Raw genomic sequence first — 23,634 nt, forward strand, 5'->3', positions numbered from 1 at the left:
TAAATTGATATATATATATATATATATATATATATATATATATATATATATATATATATATATATATATATACAGCTATTTTGTTTGTGAAAAGCTGACTACCTGAATTACAGTACAAATACAACTTGCATTCGTACAAGGTTCAATAAACACATAGATGTACACTCATGTCCAAAATTATTGTCGCATATCTATAACTGTCTTCTTGTAAGAATATACCAGGGAAGCAAGAAAGTTCGTGCGCTTTTATACTATGGAAGAAAACTGTCAATTACAGGGTTTTAACGGTTTGTTTATTCGGCAAAATAGCCTCCATTTGCTTCTACAACCTTCTCCCAGCGCTCAACAAGCTTGTAAATGCCAGTTTTGTAGAATATTTGTTCCCGAGACTCGGAAAACTCAGCAACTGCATTTGTGACGTCTTGTTCAGTCTTGAACTGCCTGCCACGCATAAAGTTGTCTATGGCCAAGAATAAATGGCAATCCGAAGGGGCGACATCTGGGGAGTAGGGAGGATGAGATACAAGCTCCCAACCAAGTTCTGAGATTACTTCCAGCGCCTGTTTTGCGGTGCGAGGGCGCGCGTTCTCCTGGTTATAGAGCACACCTCTTTTGTTTACTAGTGCTGGCTGTTTCTGGGTCAGTTTGGTGGCTACCGTTCTCAGTTGTGATGAGTACACATCTTTGGTAATTGTCTTACCACGTTCCAAGAATTCGTAGTGCACGATACCGTTTGTAGTCCACCAAACACAGAGCAAAACCTTGCGTTGATGGATGTTCGGTTTTGCAGTCAAAGGCTTCGGATCATTCGGTGATAGCCATTGGTATGACCGCTTTTTATTGTCGTACATATCCCATTTCTCGTCACAAGTTATTATACGGTCCAAAATTGGACAGATTTTGTGTCTCGTCAACAAAAATGAACAGATATTCAGTCTTAGAACTTGGCTCATAGCGGTCAGCTCGTGAGAGACCCACTGACCCAGTTTTCAGGTCTTCCCAACTGATGCAGACTTATCCGAATAATTTTCCTGCTTACCTCGAATCGGTAAGCAAGTTCCTCGCATGTTTGACTGGAATAATCTTCAATAGAGGCCTTCAGGTGGTCCATATCCACTGATTTAGGGCTCCCAGAGCGAGGCTTATCTTGAAAGGTCTCGTCACCAGTTGAAAAGGTCTGGAACCCTTTTTGTGCTGTACATTTACTTATTACACCCTCTCCGAGCGCAACACATATTTTTCTAGCTGCTTCTGCACCATTTGTCCCCAATTTAAACTCGTAAAGCAAACAAGCTCTAAAAATTTCATTTGACACTGACATGATCACGAGCGATTTTTACACACTACACTGACAAATGCGTTGTTATATTCACCGTGGCTGATGCGTCAATGAATAAGCTTTCCCAAACAGTCAAAACTTTCATGCTACGGGGACAGAAGTCGCCGCAGCACCCAAATGGAAGCGGGAGTGGTTCAAAAGCGCACGAACTTTCTTGCTTCACTGGTAATTTGATAATAATTTTGTAGGGTACTTTTAATACTGATGCTATATGTATAGTCCGGAAATGTATATTTGTGGTAAATTTCATAGAAAAAGAATTATAAATACGAAAATTATAATGAGTAAAATAAAATGTTGCTAAATGCAAGAAAATTTTTTGTTTTATTGTTCTTATTTACTGCTCTTTTGACATGAAATTTGCTACATACATGTCTTTGCCGATTATACACACTAACATTATAAAAAGTACCGGACGAATTCGTTATCAAATTATATTCCTAGAACAACATATTTATAGACATGCGACAATAATTTTGGATATAAGTGTACCATATAAGTCGAAGAATAACTATGATGTACTAGGCATAAAATTGTATAATGGGTTACCAAGTGAATTATCTTTAAGTCCCATGAATGTGTTTAAACATAAATTATACAATTGGCTATTAAAAATGGCGTTTTATTCATTAGATGAATACTTTGTGCAAATTAAACGTGATAGTTAACATATTGTAATATTTTGTTTTATATTTTGATAATAATAATAATAATAATAATAATAATAATAATAATAATAATAATAATAATAATAATAATAATAATAATTATTATTATTATTATTATTATTATTATTATTATTCAGCTGCATGTTTTAAATATTACATACTTCTCACTTTCAGTCGTTTTCCACGAAAGTTAAAGAATAACAGTTTTTCTCACATGAAATACAAGTCCTATTCCCACACTGAAACAAAATTTGCAATTTTTCTCTTCTGTGTTGCAAACTTCACTTGACAATTTAAATAAGTTTATATTACAGATAAATTCCTCAGAAAATAACCCATCGATATAACGTTCGTCACTGAAAGTATTCTTCAAATCTTGAACATTTCATTTAACTGCGCACCACATGTCACTTTCATTAGGAGACACCGTCCGACCAACGATTACCAGTGTTGCCAACAGAGTTGGAGTGGGTCAATGAAAACGACCCACTGACCCACCACCCATCGTAACCCACTACCCATGACCCACTCTGACCCACGACCCACCATGACCCACCACCCACCGTGACCCACTATCAACTACTTTCATCCACTGTGGCCTACTCTGACTCACCAAAATCTCGTCATCGACTCTCGTCGTGATCCACGGCCTATTCTACTGACTAAAGAGTTGACACTTGTAATGAAACAAGACTATCAAATTGTCACTAATCGGAGTTTGAATTTCTACGGTCAATCGCTCAAGCACCACTCTGTTACAATAAAAGTGAATCTGACCTTTACGATATAAAATGGTAAAGTGTTTGTCAGTGAGGAAATTGAAGCACTTCGAGGTGGGGGGAAATTAATGTGTGCCTAAAATATACTTGTACTAAGAGAGTATTCTTGCAAGTGTTAATTTCTCAACGCATTGCAAAAGAAACTTCTATTCGCAGGAAAATACTTCTGTGCAATATGGAAAGGTTATGATTTCTCAGTTCACAGTATTTTTCTCCAAAAGACTTGAAAAATCAGTTTTCCAAAGCGTATAAAGGTGCTAGCGTACTGTCTGTAAGAGCATCTCCATAAAGTATGCTCATAATTGTAATTTGTGTAATCACGTTAAATTTAAGTTACAAATATGCATAATTGCAATTATTATCAATACTTACTCAAAGTAGTTTACCTTCTAGTTTATAAAAAGGAGAGAAGAGACTTATGAAAAAGGTACGAAGTTAAAAAACACAAATAAGCCATTAGTAATACAAATATACATTTTCCATACCTCGTATTTGCCACCTTGAAACAAATCTGAAATCGAGTTTATTTCCTGTTGGCCTCCAGGAATTTTTGTAGTAAATCATTCGCAGCTAGGGATGGTATCGAGACGAGACGAGACGAGACTTCATACAGTCTCGGTTGATAAGAAGCGGTCTCGGTCTCGGTCTCGAAGGCCAAGTCTCGGTCTCGTCTCGAAAGTCTCGAAGGTACAGTCTGTCGTTTCCGCTTCTTATTTTTTGCCTTCATTCTTGACATAGAATTATGGTATGATGTACCGCTTCGTAGCTAACTTGCTAGCGCTAATGCTTTCCATGTGTGTGTTCCAGGTTCAATCATCAGTGGGTATAACATACCCGGGATAAAAGCCTAATAGTAACTCAATATTTCACTTTCAGCAATAGACTTTGCCTCAAATAGCTTTAGTACTGCCTATACAATTAAACTCTATTAAATTAACCCCAGTACTATACAGTAGTATATTTCTTTTCCTTTGAATCAGAATTGTTTAATACCTCCTAACGAATAACGCAACACATAGAAGCACGAATGTATTTAATCATACCGAAATTGAAATTTTTCAATTTCTCAGTTATTATCCAATACATTCTGCTTTGACTGTCATATTCATTACCTTAACAAATTGAGTAAATTATTACTTTGTTTCAAAATAATCAAATGATTTATTACCGTTTCACATCTCAGTGTTTAATTGACACTCCAAAACAGGAACTTCCTTAACCTTGTGGTGGGAGTTACGGCACTCATCTTTGCTATCTGAGGTCTCGGGTTGGATCATCAAACAAGTTAGATTCAAAGTCCGATGTTTCGTATAGTTCGCGTCTCACTTTAAGTACATTCTGTTTGTTATACAAGTTCATAAGGTCGTAATGTATTACAAGCATATATCCAATGCCATAACATAGATTAAGCTTATTCCTGAGCTCTCAACGGTGCATGTGATCTTTATTCGAGAAAACTATTGTGCGTTCATTATGTTGAAATTTTATATTGGATGATAATTACTTGCAAAACATGGACATACATATTATATAAGTATATAGGAAATTCGAGCTACACGTATCTATTTTCTCTGTCCCGGCAATATGAGTGATTTTTAACTTTCTAGTTTTCTTTTCTATTAATTTTCGTAGTTTTGCTGCAATATGAAGAGTCAAAAATATCTTTTTTCTGTACGAATTTCGTTAAATTTTGGGTCCGTTTTTACCCTACCTTACCCAGTAAAAGTTATATATATATGAACTTTAGTAGTAGACTATGCTAAGTCACTTCTTGGTCGAAATTTATTTAACAATACATTTTTAGACTATGTTCTTTTTAGTGGTGTAATAATATAAGTCTAAAAACATTCTATTACTTTGTAACTACTTAGTTTGAAAAACAGTACTTAGTATAGTTTGAAATAAGTCATCATCGATGACGTTGCAGCTTGCTGAGGCGCTGGAACTGGGTGCAACATCGATGCATTGTGGATGGTTGTGTTTGTGTAGACTGCCATTGTCGCAATTTTCAGTAGTACTTCTTTCGGCCTGCCATAATCCTTACACACACTTCTTATTTCTCCATACACCCACATGAATCTCACGATTTCATTGAGAGTTTTCAAGTTAATTAGATATTCAAATTGTTTCCTTTAATAAACAAAATCTCTGTGACTTGAAGAACCGAACAGTTTACTAAATTTGCATTAGAAAACTTTCATTCTTGCAATGAAATGCAAAAATTAAAATAATTAAAAATAGTAAACGGGGCCGTTACGAGAGCGACATTAAAATTCTTTCTGAGTCAATAAATATTATTAGTAGTAGTAAATTTGTGGATGGGGAGAGAGGAGGAGAATGAGAAACAAGTGTTTGTTGCGTAATAAAACACCCTCTGTCTAGAGAAATCAATTAATACGATAGTATATAATGACAAATAGTCTTAATTTTGAAAACTTACACTTTATTTCCAAAGGAAAAGTACTTCTAGAATTAATTTAACGGCTAATAAAAAAAATATCCAAAAATGGCAAGAGCGTTTCATAAAATTAGCTATATTTAAGGCTATAAGCATTTTGTAGATTTGTATGGCCAAATGACTCTCCAAATAGGCTAGATTTAGCCAAAAATAGCCTAAATTGGCATCACTGACGATTACTGCAAGGTGCAAACGATTTAACAGTAAAACCAAGTGATCTTTCAGTTCCCTACCTATACAAAAGTCACTCTGACCTAGTGACTGGAGCTGATTCGTTCAAAAAACCGGAACAAATTGAACCAAAAGAATCGAAGTAATGAATGAATTGCCTAAACGAAAGGCTTGCCTAGAGTAGAGTCGAATAAGCTTAGGGTGTGGGAAGTAAGAACCCATTTTGGCAAAATTAATCGAGTTTAATTCCTAGTGTCTGCATCATAAGGATACCAGCAAGAGCGAGCACTGTAAAGTTCACCCCTTCGACGAAGTATAGAAAGCAGATCGAGCGCTGGTTGAGTACTAGAGATAGTTTGAATGCTAGAACTGACACTTTTTTTTCTGTTGTTACACTTTAGGCAAACGTTTGAAAGCTTTAGTGGGTCCTATAAGAAATTGACCTATTACCCTTTTCCTCCCACATGGTAGTAAAGCAGGTATTTTCTCCAAAATTCGATGTTGCCAACAAAATTCGAACTGGCTACAGCTCTCGGCGAGAATAGGAGGGTGAGTAAAAGCTTATCTTCCTCACATGAGTAAGGAATGGAAGGTCTTAAATGTTTTGGCGAAGAAAAAAGTAGTCTGGAAACTTCCGAGTGCTTATTGTTTGACACTTTCAACATAATATTTATTCTTCCGTTGAGAAGGAACCACCCATATATGCAGGCAAGTTGGTCAATGTCTGTTCATTTCCCCCTTCTGTATATATAGAAAGAAAGAACCACATGGTAAAGTCATTAATCACAGTGCAACAGGGACCAAAACTATGGCAACGTCGTTGGACACACACTAAGTTACAATGTCACTAGTAAGGGGATACGACTCTTCGGACAGTTCCAATTACTACCCACTAAAGATATCTTGTTGTTGCGCCACTATACCCAGTAAACTAAGGGTGCGTATGTAGAATTCATGAAAACTTTCATTCATTGGAACAGTCATTTCTGCCACTGTTATGCAGGGCGATACAACGTGAATGTTTAAGGTTTTTGACAATTTTTGGAACTGATTATGTATAATCTGTCGTAACAAATAGTAATTTTATGGTTAAAATGATTGAGTGTATGTAAAAGAGGATTATGTAGGATATTAAATTCCACTATCGGAGGAATTTTTCACAATGTAGAAAACCAGTACTTCATGTTTACAAGTGCAATATTACAAGTGAAACCATATAAGATTTAAAATGAATGATTACATATCAAAGATGACTGTGTGACACGCTAATTCCCACCGGCGAATATATCTATACAATGTAGGAAACCTATATTTTTTTATTTACAAGTATAAAACCATTACAGGTACTCTAACATGTGTGATTTTATACAATACCGAGCTGTCTTCGTTTATGTGCATACATCCCGTCGCTGACTCGCATGATCCCCTACCCGAGCGGATCGTCTGTTGCGCTCACACCGTAACTCTGTTGCATAGCATTTTCATTTCAGTGGCTCCCTAGCGCAAGTTGGTTTATGCTTTTTGCTCAGTCGTTTTTCTGACATACGTCCGAACCCGTATTTATATCCTTAAGGAGAAGTTTTCGTAAAGTAAGTTTCATGATGAAATAATTGCGTTATAATACGATAGGCAGTAGCAGGGCCAGGGGGAAGGCAATTAGGGGCATTTGCCCCGGGGCGCAGCTGGTTGAGAGCATGTAGGGGGCGCCATTTCGAGGCAAGATTAACGCTTTCAAGTTTGGTCGTATGGACGATGATGGTTGGAGGAATGAAGAAAGTGGGAGGGAATATGAGCTGAAAAACGTGCTCGCAGCGTTTGGTGAAATTATAACCACTTCCTCTAATACAGAAGTCAAATCAGTTGCCAAAAACTTAATGAAACCAATCAAAGGTCTGAAATTTGTAATTAATTTAGTACTTTGGGACTTAGTTTTGCATGAAATAAATTGAGTTAACAGGGTTTCTTTGGTGGATAAATATTAGGTCTATGCTAAGAGTTGCCTTGATGGCGCCCATGTTAATGATAAAGCAAAAATGGTTATACCGATGAATTTATGGTAAAATTTGCTATTATAAGGTGTCAATGTTATGCGTTTTGTTTCAATCTTTTGTCTGATTCAAAATGGCGGATTTGAACATGGTCGCCATCAACTCTTATCATAGACCTAATATTTATCCACCTGCTTTTTATTTAATTATTATCATTAACCCAAAATTTACAAGGTGGGGTAAAGGACTAATACATATGCTGCAACAATATTTAATTTCTCCGTAACTTTTTACCAATTGCGCGTGAATCAAAATTAACGTCACCATTGTTCTTCTGATTAAATTTGCGCCTTAAATCATGTATCACATGACCCTATTCCTATTTTAAAATCTTAACCTTAATTCAAAATGGCAGATTTCAAGATGGCCGCCGTCAGGTATACCTTTACTATATGACTTCCCCCTAGTCCTAATATGTACCCATATATTTGTTATTCACCTTTTGTCGTTACAAGAGGTCTTACAGAACTTTTAACTCCAACTGTATGAAGATTATTCTGTACTTCCATGTGATGTTCTGGTAGCTGTATCTCCTAAACCCCTGGAGCTTCGCACCTACAACTTCACTGAAATACTGACCACATTTAGTACTACTGTCTCATATGTGTCTCAGTCAGCAACTCGATTCACCCAAACGTAAGGTTTACTTGTGAGAATAAGGATTTGATTTTGGAAAGGTCTCTTGATTTGTTATCTGATCTTTTGAACACAATGTCCAGGTTCAGAATTATGGATTTGACAGATGGCTGTCGGAAGCGAAGATTACTGTTAATTTGATAAATGTTGATCAGTTCAGAGAAAAGTGTATCTTGAAGAGAATGTCACGAGAGGATGAAGCAAGACTTTTTAGTGAAGAGGATCTCCTTAGACAATCTTTCTTCAGAATTCTTGACCTCTTACGGGAAGAACTCAAATAAGTAAGCAAGGACTTCAGCTTTCTCGGAGAAAGCTCATTGTGTGAAATGTCTTCGGAGGACCTGAAAATATCATGCGCGGATCTCACTTTGAAATAGCGAGACAATTTGAATGCTGTAGAATTGTGTGTAGAAATTGAGTCTTAATGACCAGGCTGTTGTATTCTTGCCGGACCTCAAGAAGTCCACCCCAAGGAAGATACTCGACATCGACATAATTACCGAAAATGGCCTTCAAAGTGTCTGTCCAAACGTCTCTGCGTCTCTTAGAATTTTTCTTATCCTTCCATGTAGTGTGCAACTTGTGCAGAAGTTTCATTAAACTAAAACTATAATTAACAATAACAAAAGGTTTATTGGAAGTTACTTTATTGAAGAATAATCATGATTTCGATTAGTAGATGATGTTTCGTAAATCGTCCTCGTTAAAGAAAGTTAATTTTTAGCGACTCCTCTCCAGTACTTTGCATAATTTTCTTCGTTTACATATTTTTTTTAACGTTTTCTTTCAATATGATTTGGCAACGCTGCTACGAACACTGAGCCCCATATACAATATACATATTATAGTCCAGAATTTCAAAAGAAGCTATCGCTAGAGGATGTTTCTCCTCTTAGACGGTCCATTTCCAAACTTATTAATTGAATAGTTTTAAGTTATTTATGCAACACTGGGACATGTCATGAGGCCTTTCCTTAGGATCACTTTCGTACATATGTGTATATAATTCGGATTTTTAAAACGATCTCCCGCAGGTGTACGGAGTATAAAGGTTCAAATTGAGGATTAAAAAAAAAAACTGGTCAAGTCACAGGATACATATGCAGGTGAGAAGGATTCAAGGTACACTTTCCACAATGGTTTTTGGTTGGTAGTTCAGGGATAATATTCGTTATGATGTGGGTTACGTTTAGACCTGCCGTTACTTTCCAATACATGCCATTACAGAATTACATGAGGTATCATTTACATTTATTCAAAAGAAAAGGAAAATTACTTAAGTGCACGGCGGTATTCATGACAAAATCTACATTCTCAAATTCGTCGGAAAACTCACTGGCAAACTATAGCAACCAATACACGTTTAGGGGGGACAGACACGAGCGCTCTTACATATATTCATAATACATTTAATATCATACTTTTACTTTAAAATCATATTCACATATTAAGTACATATACATTTCGACGTATTCATTTCTCTCTCTATATATATATATATTTATATTCAATAAATGCGCACACATTTAAATTAATCACCCCAATAATAAAATTTTTTACAAGGTTGCAAACATTGTCCCAAAACAAATGACTTCCGACATTACATATGAAAAAGAAAATCGCTTTTCTACCTGATACCGCGCATCTATAAATTTTTTCACTTTTATATATTCAATTCGTGCTTAAATAATGAAAAAAAAACTTTGTGAGGCAGGCACGTAACACAGAGCATTTCTAAAGATATAACTAGATAAACCAAAGTACAATTTCTGGGCCCAGGTTAACTACAAGGTAATTGAAAACCAAAACAGAAAGGAAAGTGACCAACGGATTAAAAAAAAACTTAAGAGGGACGACGGTGAGAGAACGTAATCGAAGTGTCGTCAACTACGAAGTCTTTGTTCATTTCGGCGATAGGTCAAAATGTGATGGAGGACCCAATCACTATCTACTTTATCCATGAATCGTGTCTTGCAACGTCTCAGCTGGTAATTTCAGATCAGAGTTGTACGTTAAATAAATCGTAAGCAACAAGTTCAAAATCTTGGGGGGGGGGGGAAGGTTGAAAATTTGAAAAAAAAACTTGAAGTAATGAAGACAGAGAGAGGGATAGAGAAGAAGGAAGACGAAGAATAGGGGCGCCAAAGACTTAAGTGAGAAATAACTAACGCTACAAAGATAGAAGTCGAATTTCGCTCTCAACAAAATCCATAGCCAAAATATTCTTAACATGCCAAAAAGGGTGATCTACTCAAATACGTAGACTCAAGGGGCGCCCTGCTGCCAAGGATGCAAGTTCTGTGTCCATCAGATCCCAATCCCACAAGAGTTTGCTTGTAAGATTGAAATCCGATCCCCGTATCCGGCCCAGACCAGCAGGATAAAAGGAGAGGGGGAAAGGGACCAGGTAACTGCGTCCCCAATTTTGAAATCTCTAAGTAAAAAAAAAATATTCGACCCCTTAGAAAAAACTAAGAAGGTTCGAGGACAGTAATGAAACTAGAATAGAAGTATTATCTAAGATATCCCTAACTAATGATTTGCCGAAATAAAAAAAAAATTAAATAAACTGAATTTTGGATCGGTGATTTCTATTGCCAAACCTCACCGATAGCTACCCTGCGCAGACACGCCACAGTCTGGGATGTCGTTAATTTCCCTCGTCTAATTAAACTAAGAAAAGAAATGAAAATACTTAAAGGGACTAGGGGTCGACATCCGGGTACGCGAAATTTCAATAATTAATTGTTTTGATTCTGTAACCCTATCAGAACTGTCGCCTCCATGAACATTGTAAGCTAGCCTGAGTAGGTAACGTGAAGGAAAAAAAAATCTCACGGAGCAGGATATTCTATTTTAAAAACCGACCAGAAAATATAATTCACTACAGCCCTGTTGTATAACTGCTACTGTCTTTTCATAATTTATTATTCAATATGTCTAGTCAGCGATTATATGATGCTACCTATTCTATCAGATGGTATTACTATGGTTGATTATTATTATAACACATAAAACTACAAAGTATTACCGTAGTCCGACTATATATCGCCCTCCGGTCCGCGTGATATTATGGTGCAGGGGTCAGAACCTGAGATGTTTGTAGTTACACGTATCTATTCAATATCTATATATATCAACACACGGCGAAGTATTCACTGGGCTACTATATATTTAACTATATGGGTGTCCTATCTTCTATATTCATTTACTACAATATTCATACACTTTATATTCATATTCACATTAATATTCATTTGCCACGACGCTATATTCTACAAACACCCTGTTTCCTCTATCTACGACCAGCCTATTTACACATTTCATCATAATACTTTAAAATCTATAGTCACTACAAACATTTCCCATTCCGATCACCGCACGACAACCTCACTCGAACTCAAGACTCTTTCACACACACACAATACTATGTAATACCTGGTAGCTTTATTAAGAACGAAAAAAAAAATCCTACGTATGTTCACTGAAAATAGAATTATCCGCGATAATATTTAATGTTTATAAAATTCTGCAGCAACAATGAGCTTCTGCAGCCACGAAGAAAAAATGGACATTTATTATAATTTCAAAGCGAAGAACTAGCATCATATCGCCCGACTTCTGTTAAAAATTTACGTATTGTTTATTTATTTAAGTATTTCGATTTCTAGACTAGGCAGAGTGTTGAAATTTTCAGAATATATTAATTTTGGGTCACTTGACCTAACTGTACATTCATATGGGCTGTGAATTATACCTTCTAGGTTTTATTTCGGAAAGAAAGGTCAATTTCATGAAATCTAAATCACTAAGCATCTCGACAGAAGAATGGCGGTTAGTACTGACTTTTGACACTAGGGCTAGCGACGATATAATCAACCCTTGAACAACTGAATGTGACCTTGTACACGGAATTATTATACTATATTAAGTTCACTATTAAATATTGTGTATGAGTTCACTTAATGACGGAATAATAAAGAATTTATCGCATAGTAAATACTACACTGTCCATATTTAATTATCTCACACACTCTTTCATCACTTAACTACCACAATTACTACTACTAGAACATGTTTCTACATTACGAACACATACATGCCACATTCATACTACACACTACATTAATACATGTTATACTAATAAATATACACAGAAAACATTCATATTTTACCATTTTAAATCGGCTCTATGAAAGGAAAGGGGAAGAAAGGAAACAGGGCCAACTGGCCCTTGTATTCACTAAATCACATTCTTGAGTGTTTAATTAATGCCCTGAGGGGACATATCGAAGTCTTAGCTAACAATAGGACCCCTGCCCTGAAGGGGCAGGAACCCGGAAACAAACTAAATGTTCAACTCATCCCGCTGGAAGCCGTACTCCCAATTTGGGAGTCAGATAGGAGCCCTTATTGTAAATTTACAAGTGCATTATTCTACCTATCTTAACTACAACGAAATTAAATACCGCCATGTTACTAATGAATAAATACAAACGAAATCACATCCACTACATAGACGAAAACAAACGGCAGTGGGGCAGGCCTAACGTAACTCTAACAGGAATAGTTTTAAGGATAAAAGTATTTAAAGGGAAAAAACACTACTCTTCCGAAACTGTCTGTGGATATTTAAGAACCACTAGCAAACTGATGCACTTCGTGGAACCTGTCCATCACTCATTATATCTGCTCAACATGGCGTTACTATATTGCACTTCCTATTTCAGCTTTTTAGTTCAGTTTTTAGTATGAAATTTAATAGTTTTTTGGCTCCTAGAGACTTCCAACGATTTTAGGTGTTAATAAAATCCCAAGTGTTACCTTGTTTGCAGCTTTCTCGCTCCTTTTCGACGTTTTTTGCTGGGAAGATCTTAGTCCGGCATCTTCAGTGACATTCTTGCAGGGAATGGAATATTTGCGCCCTAATATCATAGCGTGGGTTTATCAGCCAATCAAAACTAAGAATTTTGGCGGTGGGGCTTTGAAACGAATAGAATTTGGTAAAATCTGGATTAAACTAGATTTTAGAAGGACCTAGGTATCTAAAAGAGAGGTGAAGGGTGGTCCTAAAAATTCTGTCGAATTTTAGATTGGTTATTTAATCTGAAGAGTTCCGTCCAGACCTCCACAAAAAGTACCTCACACAGACCTCCACGGAGTAACCATCATCTTGGTTACCTTTATAGCGTGTTCAAATTGTTAGTATTTCTTTTGTTTTTTCTATTAACACTAATATTACTTTGCGTTAAAATATGAAGGAAATTTCACAATAGGTCCTAATAAATGTATATAAGAAAGTTGCATCTTCTACAACTATGTATTTCTTACAAGAAAAATCTCGAGAATTTTGTTTTCAGTGTAACAGAGTATTTTATTTTCGAAAGAAATGAGCTTCAACAAAAAGCCGGTTTTAGAATGTGAATTTTAAAAATATCATAAACATTTAATATAAATAAAATGTAAACATTGCATAATGTATCAGTTTGTGTTTCAATTAAACGATAAAATGACTTTCAGTACCTCTCACTTTGTAACTTTTGGATACGCTTCGTAAGTGGTTTCAAGCTCGTATGTGTACACAAATTTCAGTAAAAGTTATAAAAGGGAGAAAGATAACAAATAGTTTAAACTTTTTAAAATATATACTTTAACCTAAGATGTGTTCCAATTCCTAACATAAAATGAGAGGAAGTGGGCGTCAAAAACTTTCTTTGCCCCGGGCGCAATATTTCGTAGATCCGGCCCTGGGCAGTAGGATAGCGCGTAGTCATTTTCAGGTCACATTAGTTTGCACATATACATATAATCAATCAGTGAGTAATTTGGGCAAACGCCAGAGTATTAACAGTTCAGAATGTCTTAGGCTTGTTTTAGACGGGAGCATTTATAGTAGCAAAAATCGCATCATCGATATCCTACCATGTAAAGTAGCAAATGCTATAGCCTTCCCATACCATGGCATATCCTATAGTATTTCTTGTCAATAGAGCCTGCTCTTTTTCATAGCATTTTCCCCAGCATTTCTGGTTCGATTGCAGCACCGTAGTGTGTTAAAAGGAAGCGAAATATTTTGTGCCAAATATCCATGCTCTTTGTTTTGTGTGGAAAATTGAATTGTAGTAAAGAAAAATGAGTTGGAGTAGGGATGCTTCTTGCCTATATATTTCTTTCTTTGTGGTACAGTAGAGCGTCGATTATCTGAAGTAATTGGGGGACATGGGTGTTCGGAAAACTGGTTTGTTCGGATAATCGAACTGTACATGTTTATTTGCCAAAAAGAAGTACTGTACAGTAAATTTATTCATAAAAAGAAGTGTGCTGATTGTTGAAACACAGCGACTGGCGGCTTAGCCGGTCAGCAGCGCCTTATGAAGGCCCCATTAGAAGCAATGTTCCGCCAGCGGTGGCTCAGTGCGGCGACTACTGTGGGAAACTTGGTTTGGGAGTGAGGGGAATGATGGACGGTAGGGTGGGAGTAACAGGTGCGAGCGAGTACACAGTTCGGTTAAGCGGTCGTTCGGTTGACCGACGTTCGGATAATCGACGCTCTACTGTATTCGTTTTTTAAATATAACCGACGAGAACTGTTGTTACAACCACTATAGCTTTAGCTACCTCACGCTTTATTTTCGGGGCCATAATTGCGCTCTTCTCCAGTGATTTGCTTGCTGCGTTACGACAAGACGCTTATCAAAATGCTACCGTGTAAAGCACCATGTACTTTTGATGCCATAGAATATTATACGAGAATTTTGGCAGCACATCTGTTATGAGAAATGCTTCCGTCTAAAACTAGCCTTAGAGAATCATTTAAAGTAAAAAAAATGGACATTCCATGTGAAATCAACCAATGAAGTGATAAAGTCTGACCTGATCACCTTAATTTTTTGTAAAAATTGGTGCACACCTTTATTACAGTGGAAGATGAAAAAATCCCAAATATTCCCCTCTCCTCCTGAAAGTGTCTCCATACAGGATTCAAAATTTCAGGAAAGAGCATTTTTTCGTTGTAGCGATTTAAAAAAAAATGCCATAAAGTTGTTAATAAGTGAACTAGAGACGGAACAAACATAATTGAGAAGCTTAAATCTTGCTATACAAGTTATACTATATTGAAGAAACCTGAAAAAAACAATACTTCAACAATTCAAAGTAAAATTTGAATTTGTACATAAATGTCCCTGTAAATTTGTTCAAAATTGTCCAAAATATAATCCCATGTGTACTAAAACACCATAAAGTTGCATTTTGGGCACTCAATGGGATTCGATCCAAAATTCAACATAAACCAAACATTGCATATTGACCGTGTGAATATCTGGGTTCAGACAGGCACGGGAGCAACAGGATTGCGCACACTATAGATCCCGAATTGCGCACAGATCTCTGTTGGTCTTTCTGAACACAGATTTTTGCCCAACGTTGCCACAATGCTAGATTTATAATCTGTGCGCAAAGAAGGTTTTCCTTCAGACTAGGATAGAAACAGAAATTAGAAATACAATTCATATTATATTGAGCTGGGTGAGAAATAAAATAAATATATAATATAATTTGGTCAGTAGATACAAGAAGTCATGACACCTCCAAATTTACAATCCAAATGTTAAAATTTTTCTTGTCTCATAATCTGAATCCGTTCGGAGTTCTAGTACCTATTTTTAGGTACTAAAGTAGCGTCTTCATTATTCGATTAAAAAAGAACCAATAAAGCTTTTTACTTTTTTTTCAAGTCTAGAGGCACTGTAGAACACGTTACGTATGGTTTCACGCCTTCCTGCGTCGAGATATAGGAGGTGATGACATCATAACTTTATTATTATTATTATTATTATTTGTTAGGCCTATTTTCATTATTTTTTGGCGGGCTTACTTTCGCACCTAGAAGATTGAAATTTTGTACAAACATTCAATCCACCGAGTACTATTTATTAGATTTTTCCAGATCTCTGCGTTAGCACAAGGTGGATCCAGAGGGGCAAAAAGGTAAATAAAAGAGATTTTGTGGTTTAAAAAATCCCCTTTTTTCGCGATTTTCCCGCTTGAGATACATGATGGAGGCATGTGAAGGGTCCGTTTGAAAGGCATTTTTATTCTGTAGATAATAAAGGGCAAACTATGATTCTAGGATATATAGGGATGTCTCAGGAAATGTTCTGCCTAAGATCAAGGTATTTTACAGTAATCTGGGGCATTGTGGGGATTATTGATATTTTTCCCGCCCTGACTGTTCAAGATAAAAGCTTGAAATTTTGTACAGGCATTTAATACACCCCTTAGAGTTTTCCAGTTGAGTTTTAGATCTCAGCATTAACATAGTGGGGGTCCAGAAGGGCTCAAAATTTTTTTTTAAAAAAAGAAAAATTCCGATTTCTCTCAAAATTTCCCGACTCAGAGACATGATAAGGAGATGTGAATGGTACCATTTGAAAGGTTGCTCTATTGTAAAAAGAAAACGAGGTATGAACCATGATCCTATGATAAATAGGGATGATGCTGTAGCCGCTTGACTGAAAGCCTCTAATTTACCTTAAAAAGCCGGAATCTATAAGGGTTAAGCATTTCATACTGCATCAATATAATGTTATGTTTCTTTAAATCTTCCTTTTCTTGTGTATTGGTATATCCTTTCGCAATTGATCTTAATTTCAATTTTGTTTCTGATTGTATCTTCAACAAAGAAGAGATTACCTGATAAATATCTGGACCAAGTGAATAGAATTATTAATTGTAATGTTTGTGAAATGTTTCCGCCCTATTTTCGTTCGAGGAGGTCTGTCGTTAACGTCTGGTCATATAATAGGATACTCGTTACAATAGTATATGTGATACAATAAACTTAAATTACAATATTATTAGTATAATACAACGATGTGAGTAAACTACTTCCTCATACTAATTACACTGCATTCCAATATAATCCTTGCAAAATTACACGATTTACTTATTAATAATATGGCATCTGTCAATATATATCTTAAATCACCTTCCTAAATCTAGTTAGAATATATAATTACAAACAGTATTATGTAGCTATCTACAAGTTTTATTACATACACTACGACTATGCACAGTAAATGCTATCATTGTTCGTACCTAATGTTACTCGCACAAGTTAGGACGATAATCTTAGCTTCTTCATTTATAAATAGTAACTTTTCTCCATCATAACTGAACTCAACTTCTCTTTCAATCACTTACTGAAGCAGCCTCTGTAATATTTCTCGGAAAAACTGCTGTGTGTAAGCGGCTAGTAGAAATACAACACCACTTACTGTTACAAGGTGGTGGAGTGACGAGGGATATTCAAATTTATGTAAATATTAATGAAAATACTAATGAAATGCTCTTACGTATGTAAATCCCTACTTGGAGTGTCAAAGGTGACCTCCTGCTGGAGCCGCCACTGCCACACTTGTTACCTTTATAAGCATGAGTAAATTAAAACAAAATAATATCTCAGGGTTTTAATTTCATAATATATATCTCAGGGATTTTTGGTGACCGCAGCTATGGTCTCAGCAGCTGCTTGTAAAAGGTTTTGCAAATTTAATAAGGTTAAAAAAAAACAATTTAAACATACAGGTAGCAGCCTGTTATGTACCCTTTACACTCATAGCTGGGTCTCTTTGGTTCTGTGGGCGTGAAGCTTTCCTGGGCCCCATTCAGGAAAGTGGTCAGAAATACTAGAGTAAGGAGAAAATGTTTCCTTAACTCTCCATCCTGAAAGAAAACATCAGAATTAGCTATAGGGTACTCACCACACAGGAAAACAGAAACCCTCTCGTTACTGGTAGAAGATAGATATTTATTCTCCAGCTTGACTAGCCAGATGACTGATGTACAGACGCACAGATATCATTTAATATAACACTTGCTTACTTGAGAATTAATTTCACTGGTGCACCATTTACACACTGCAATTTATATATATATCTCATTACACTTGACCACAGATTATATATTACACACTAGAGATCTGGTTGACCTCTAAAAATGTAAGCTGTTAAGCATACAGAAAAATTCTCCTCATTGTTATGAGTTTATTGTCTCTGACTGTCTCTATACAGAGGTGAGGAGTAGACAAATTATAAAAAAAAAATAACGAAAATAAAAATCAAGTTAGAGAATTTTACACAGTTCCATGTCGTTGATATGATGACATAATGTCCACTTCCTTGGTAGTCTCTGCTCACTTGGAGGGAATTGTAATGTTTTGTGACAGTAATCACACGCAGGATGCACCTAGTTCTGACGTATCATGTTAATGGGAATCTCACTTTCCCTGGAAGGTGATGACGTAATTAAATAGAAGACGTCGAAATCATGTCAAAAACTGACACAGAACTTAGTCAGCACAAATGTTTACAAAGTTTGATAATCTCCTTGGTAAAAAGTTCAGGAGGGCCCTGTCGTTGATTGAGACAGGCCACTAGCTCTTGGATAAGACCTGTTGAGATTTATTATAGCCTTCCATGTCAAGAATGTCAATGTAGTGCCACCGCACTATATGAAAATTAATTTCGCAGATATACTTTTAAGCTTGCAAAGGCATGGCCAGCATAGCCACAGTTCAGGTGTATGATAGTAAAATTGGTAATACAACTTCTAAAACAACGACGTGTTTGATAATTTTTAATAAACTGCACTGTTTCTATTTCACTGCTTGATACATCTCACATACTAGCTTGTGAGAACCACTATCACATAGTAAGTATACTATCACACCCGAGTTCGCGGTACATGCAATCTCATGTACGTGTTTCAACAGAGCTCCAGGGAGCGACGGCTTCACCGCTCTGGGACTTGACAACGATACGACAATCAACAACGAACTCAAAATCACAATGTCCACCAAAGCCTTGTAACCTACGTGGATTCCAGGAAAATTGAGCGACTCGCTCTTCCAAGAATAGACACTAAAGCTTTGGTAGCCTCAGGCTAAAATGTGTGTGGTCTCTTCAGTCAGCCACGCTTGGAAACGCCAACCTGCTCTTGCAACGAGCAAACCACTCGTGGCATGTGCTGCCCTCATAGTAACGAGCGGCAGTTTCGAAAGCTCCTGTCCAAAACAGAAGTCTATGCCAGGAACTACATAAACATTACTTATTTCACTCATAGTAACTATACACAGAATAGTAAAATATAGTTATACACACATTTAGACATAATGATATATACAAACATAATTATATAGAGATACAGAGATGACATTACATATTTCACGCGTAGGGAATCTCTTTTCCATGGTCTTCCTATGCGCGTCTGCTAATTCTGGCTGCCATCATGCCAAGACAGAGTGAGAGGGAAACATCTGTTGATATTAACAAATTTTGATAATTCACACAAGATCTAAATGTCTTGCACGTAGGGAAACACGATGATAAATATAATCATGAATTTTAACGGTCTTTCCAAGAACTTTTGAGTGCAATACGGTAATATTAATAAATTACACATAAAAATAATCAAAATAAAATACAAGAATTTAAACACGCAGTGCATCTTGGGAAAAAAGAGAGCTAGATCGGCTAGCTGACGATAACGGTTGACGCTTTGGAGACGCTTCGAGCTTGGAAGGTGCCACATTCTTTTAAAATGTGTGAAAAGCACACGTATAGAAATAGAAAATCTATCGTAGCGACGCTAAAAATTTTATGACTTTAGAAACAAAGCATGGAGTGCGTCTTGCAAGCAATGTTTCCACCTAGACACTCTATACAGAGGAAGTTTCCAGCATACTTCCTATAAACAATATTTCTGTCTTCCTTGTTTATCTAGGGTTTTCTTCTCCCACTAGTAGTCAACGACCTACAACGGAGTTTCAGCTCAGAATGCTATCGCCAAGAAAAAAAATTCTCTGCTCAAGCTCTCTCTGCATCATGAAGCTCAAGACTTCTATATTCGAAGTAATTAAATATAATATATTTCTTCTTATATTCTCTATATGCAGCATATGTAAATCTACTGATGCATATCATTATATACATTCTATTTCCCTTTAATGAGATGCACGCAACTACTTAATGATATTCATAACCTATGAAAAATAAATGTACATGAAATAAGAATATATATATTAAAGAATATTAATAATATCGTATTGCTCTCCGTGTTTACCCAATAGTTATTCATAAATGATACATGATATGTAAATGAAGCTTAATTAAGCAGCAATTAATTTATTCACAAATTATCATAAACTAGCAGCGTTCACCCCGCTTCGCTGCGGTCACCCCGGAACGCAATAAACGTTGTTACTTAGATAATTTTTACTTTTTCGCTTTCAAGTGATATGATAAAAACCATAGAAGATTGCAGTAAATGTTAACATTATATCGCCTGTCATTTATGTTAACCCGCCCCGCTTCGCTGCGGTCACCCCGGAACGCAATAAACTTTGTTACTTAGATAATTTTTACTTTTTCGCTTTCAAATTGCAGTAAATGTTAACATTATAGCGCCTGTCATTTATGTTAACCCGCCGAGTGACACGGTCATGCGGGTTGCATATAAATACGTTTATTTTTATACCTATGATGAACTAACAAAGGATTTGTACGTTATGGACACTTGAATGGTCAATTATCTCAAGACACTGGTAATTAAAAATTAAAGTGATATGATAAAAACCATCTAGGGTCCAAATCCTAATAACCCCCCAAAAATAAAAGAAATTGGTTCAGCCGTATTAGCGTGATGAGGGAACAAAGGATTTGTACGTTCTCTTTTATAATATAGATTACCATTTTGATAGGGAAATGTGCACTCATCTGCATTTCGATATGCAGATGAGGCAGAGGGCACTCGGCCTTCCACAATATTCCCCCCTTTGATACTAGGTGCTGTATTTACTAATACAGGACGTAGATCAACAGGGTGCACATTTCTTATTACTGCATACAATCAAAAATATTTTACACAATAAACCCAATAAAGAGAAAAACCATAATTAATCAAACAATACTCAACATAACTAAAAATTGAGAATTCAGGTAGCCCTAACTTACACTACACATGAACACAATGTTCCCCAATAATACACAATACACAAAATTACACAAATCACATAACACTATAACACTACAGCACTATTTACACTATGTTGGTCACAGTTAGGTATTAGATGCCTCTGGTGTGATTTCGTGTTCCGGCTCCTCTGTACCAGTACCACCAGTATTCTCCTCCCTAGAAACATACTTTTTCAGTAAGAAAGCGTTTCTTGTCATTTTGACCTCATTGGTTGCTGGGTCTGCTAGTGTGTACATATTCTTGCCGGATGATGCAACGATCTTCCATGAACCAGAAAATAAGAGGAGAAATTTCTTTGAAACACCTGCTAGAGTATCCGACTTTGGAAATACTCTAGATAGTACAAGATCACCCACATTGTACACTATTGTACTGTGTGACTTGTCGAAGTTTCGTTTTGGTGCAGCAGCATTTTTCTTATGGTTTCTCCCTGCTATATCTACATAATACTGCACGTCATGGCGTTGTTCCACTTCCGGAATCTCAAATATGCGTGCTATGTCTCTTGACATAGATAAGCCAAAATGGCATTCATACGCTGACACGCCAGTGGTCAGGTGTTTCGCAGAATTCAAACACTTCTCGATTTTCTCTAAATATTTGGGCCACATTCTCTGGTTGTCATAGGGATGGGACTTGGGTATTTACCCACTGGGTAGGTAAATAAAAATTGGGTAAATACCCGGTAAATACCTAAATTTTATTTACCTACCCAAAAAATGGGTATTTATTACAAACTGCAAAATTACACTGAGAAAAAAAATTGTAGGTGGCGTACTTAAAAAGATAGGTTACATGCGTAATTCCTGTAGTTTTTGGACTTAACGTACAGCAGACGTATAACTGAAAACGTATGTTTTATAATACTTTCTGTATAAGTGCTCCATCTATACGTACTTTCTGTATGAAACAATGTAGGCGGTCAGGATCTCACATACAAATGGACGTATATAACATATAGCTGACGAAGGTAACATAAGTATATGCGTGTGATATACGGAAAACAGTTAGATGTCAGACATCCTGCAACGGCATGATGTAACATCTAAGGGCAGTGCCTATGTTGCATAGGGATAACGTATGCTCCGTACTGATTTCTATAGTAAGCAAAAGGATACCGTATATTTGTACAGTATACCGCTGTCCGGAGAACGGATTTTTCTCAGTGTACATAATAAGAAGGCATAGTGGGTTCTAAAACAGCAGAATAAGATTTTCTAAGTACAAATGTGGTTAAATAAAGATGCAAACTTGCCACACTGGAAACTCATAACTTGTATCTGGTAACATTGCTTCAATCAATTCCTTTTCGAATTTAGTTCAGTACTGGTATTGAGTTGAGACTTGTTGAGAGTAGACGTGCCTCTTACCTTAGTTGAATTTCCTGTTTTCTTTTGTTAAGAGAGAGAAACAAACTGAAATGGATAAAAAGAAATGTAATGTTTGGAGCGCTTATAAAGTACGAAGTGATAAATTTGTAAACTACAAGTACTGTGGTAAAAATTATAAACACGCAAATGTGAATAAATGTCAGATTATGTGAATATATGTTTCAAGTGTTCTGAAAGTATGAAGAAAACAATTTTAATAGGTTTACAAGGGAGAAGTTTGTCTAATTGTTGCCAAAATACTGGAATGGAACAAGTGAATGAAAGTGAAACACCTACGTCAAATTGTATCGTGGAGGAACTCTTCTTATATGAAACTGGCATCAAAGTTTTATCAGGCACCCTCGTTTCTAAAGAGTCACCAATGCTCTTATTGGTACTTACCAGTAAGAACATTGGTAACTCTTTACTGACGAGGGTGGCTGAAAAAACTTTGATGCCAGTTTCATATAAGAAGAAATGAAATGAAATGAAAGCTTTGAGTTTTACGCCCCACGATTATGCCGGTTAGGCTAATGGAGACGGTGATGATGAGTGATGAATGAAAATGGTGGAATGAAGAAAGTGGGAGGAAACGGGAGAACCCCGAGAAAACCCACGCCCACGGTGTTTGTTCACCACAAAGTTCACTTGGCAGGGGCTGGGATCGAACCCGGGACCCCAAGCACCAGAGGTGAACGCTCTACCACTGAGCCACCGCGGCCCCTTCATATAAGAAGAGTTCCTCCACGAATGAACACAGTTCATCTAGTAGCATTGCCACTTTTATGGATACAATGACAGCTGGTGGAAACGTAAGTACATATATATAGCATAACAGGTGTAAGTTAATAAGTTAATCAGCTCACACACACACATCACATATAATCTTACGTTTTGGGTTGAGCGATAAGGGAGTAGTTTGCTAGCCTGCAGTGTCTATAAGTTGTCTCAAAATTCAGATAAAAATTGCACATGGAAAAGGACAGTTAACTACTTGTGTAATTAATTCAACAATTATCTTCTTATATATGACATTGCATTTACCCTAGCCCAGAGCAAGCGTTTTCTACAAGTGTACAAGTAATTTTATTTCATATCATTCAACGCCTTGCTGTATGACCTTGTAAAAC

The sequence above is a fragment of the Thermobia domestica genome, chromosome 1 (genome assembly GCF_964235325.1).
Source record: "Thermobia domestica chromosome 1, izTheDome1.hap1.1, whole genome shotgun sequence".
In the NCBI taxonomy this organism is placed as follows: domain Eukaryota; kingdom Metazoa; phylum Arthropoda; class Insecta; order Zygentoma; family Lepismatidae; genus Thermobia; species Thermobia domestica.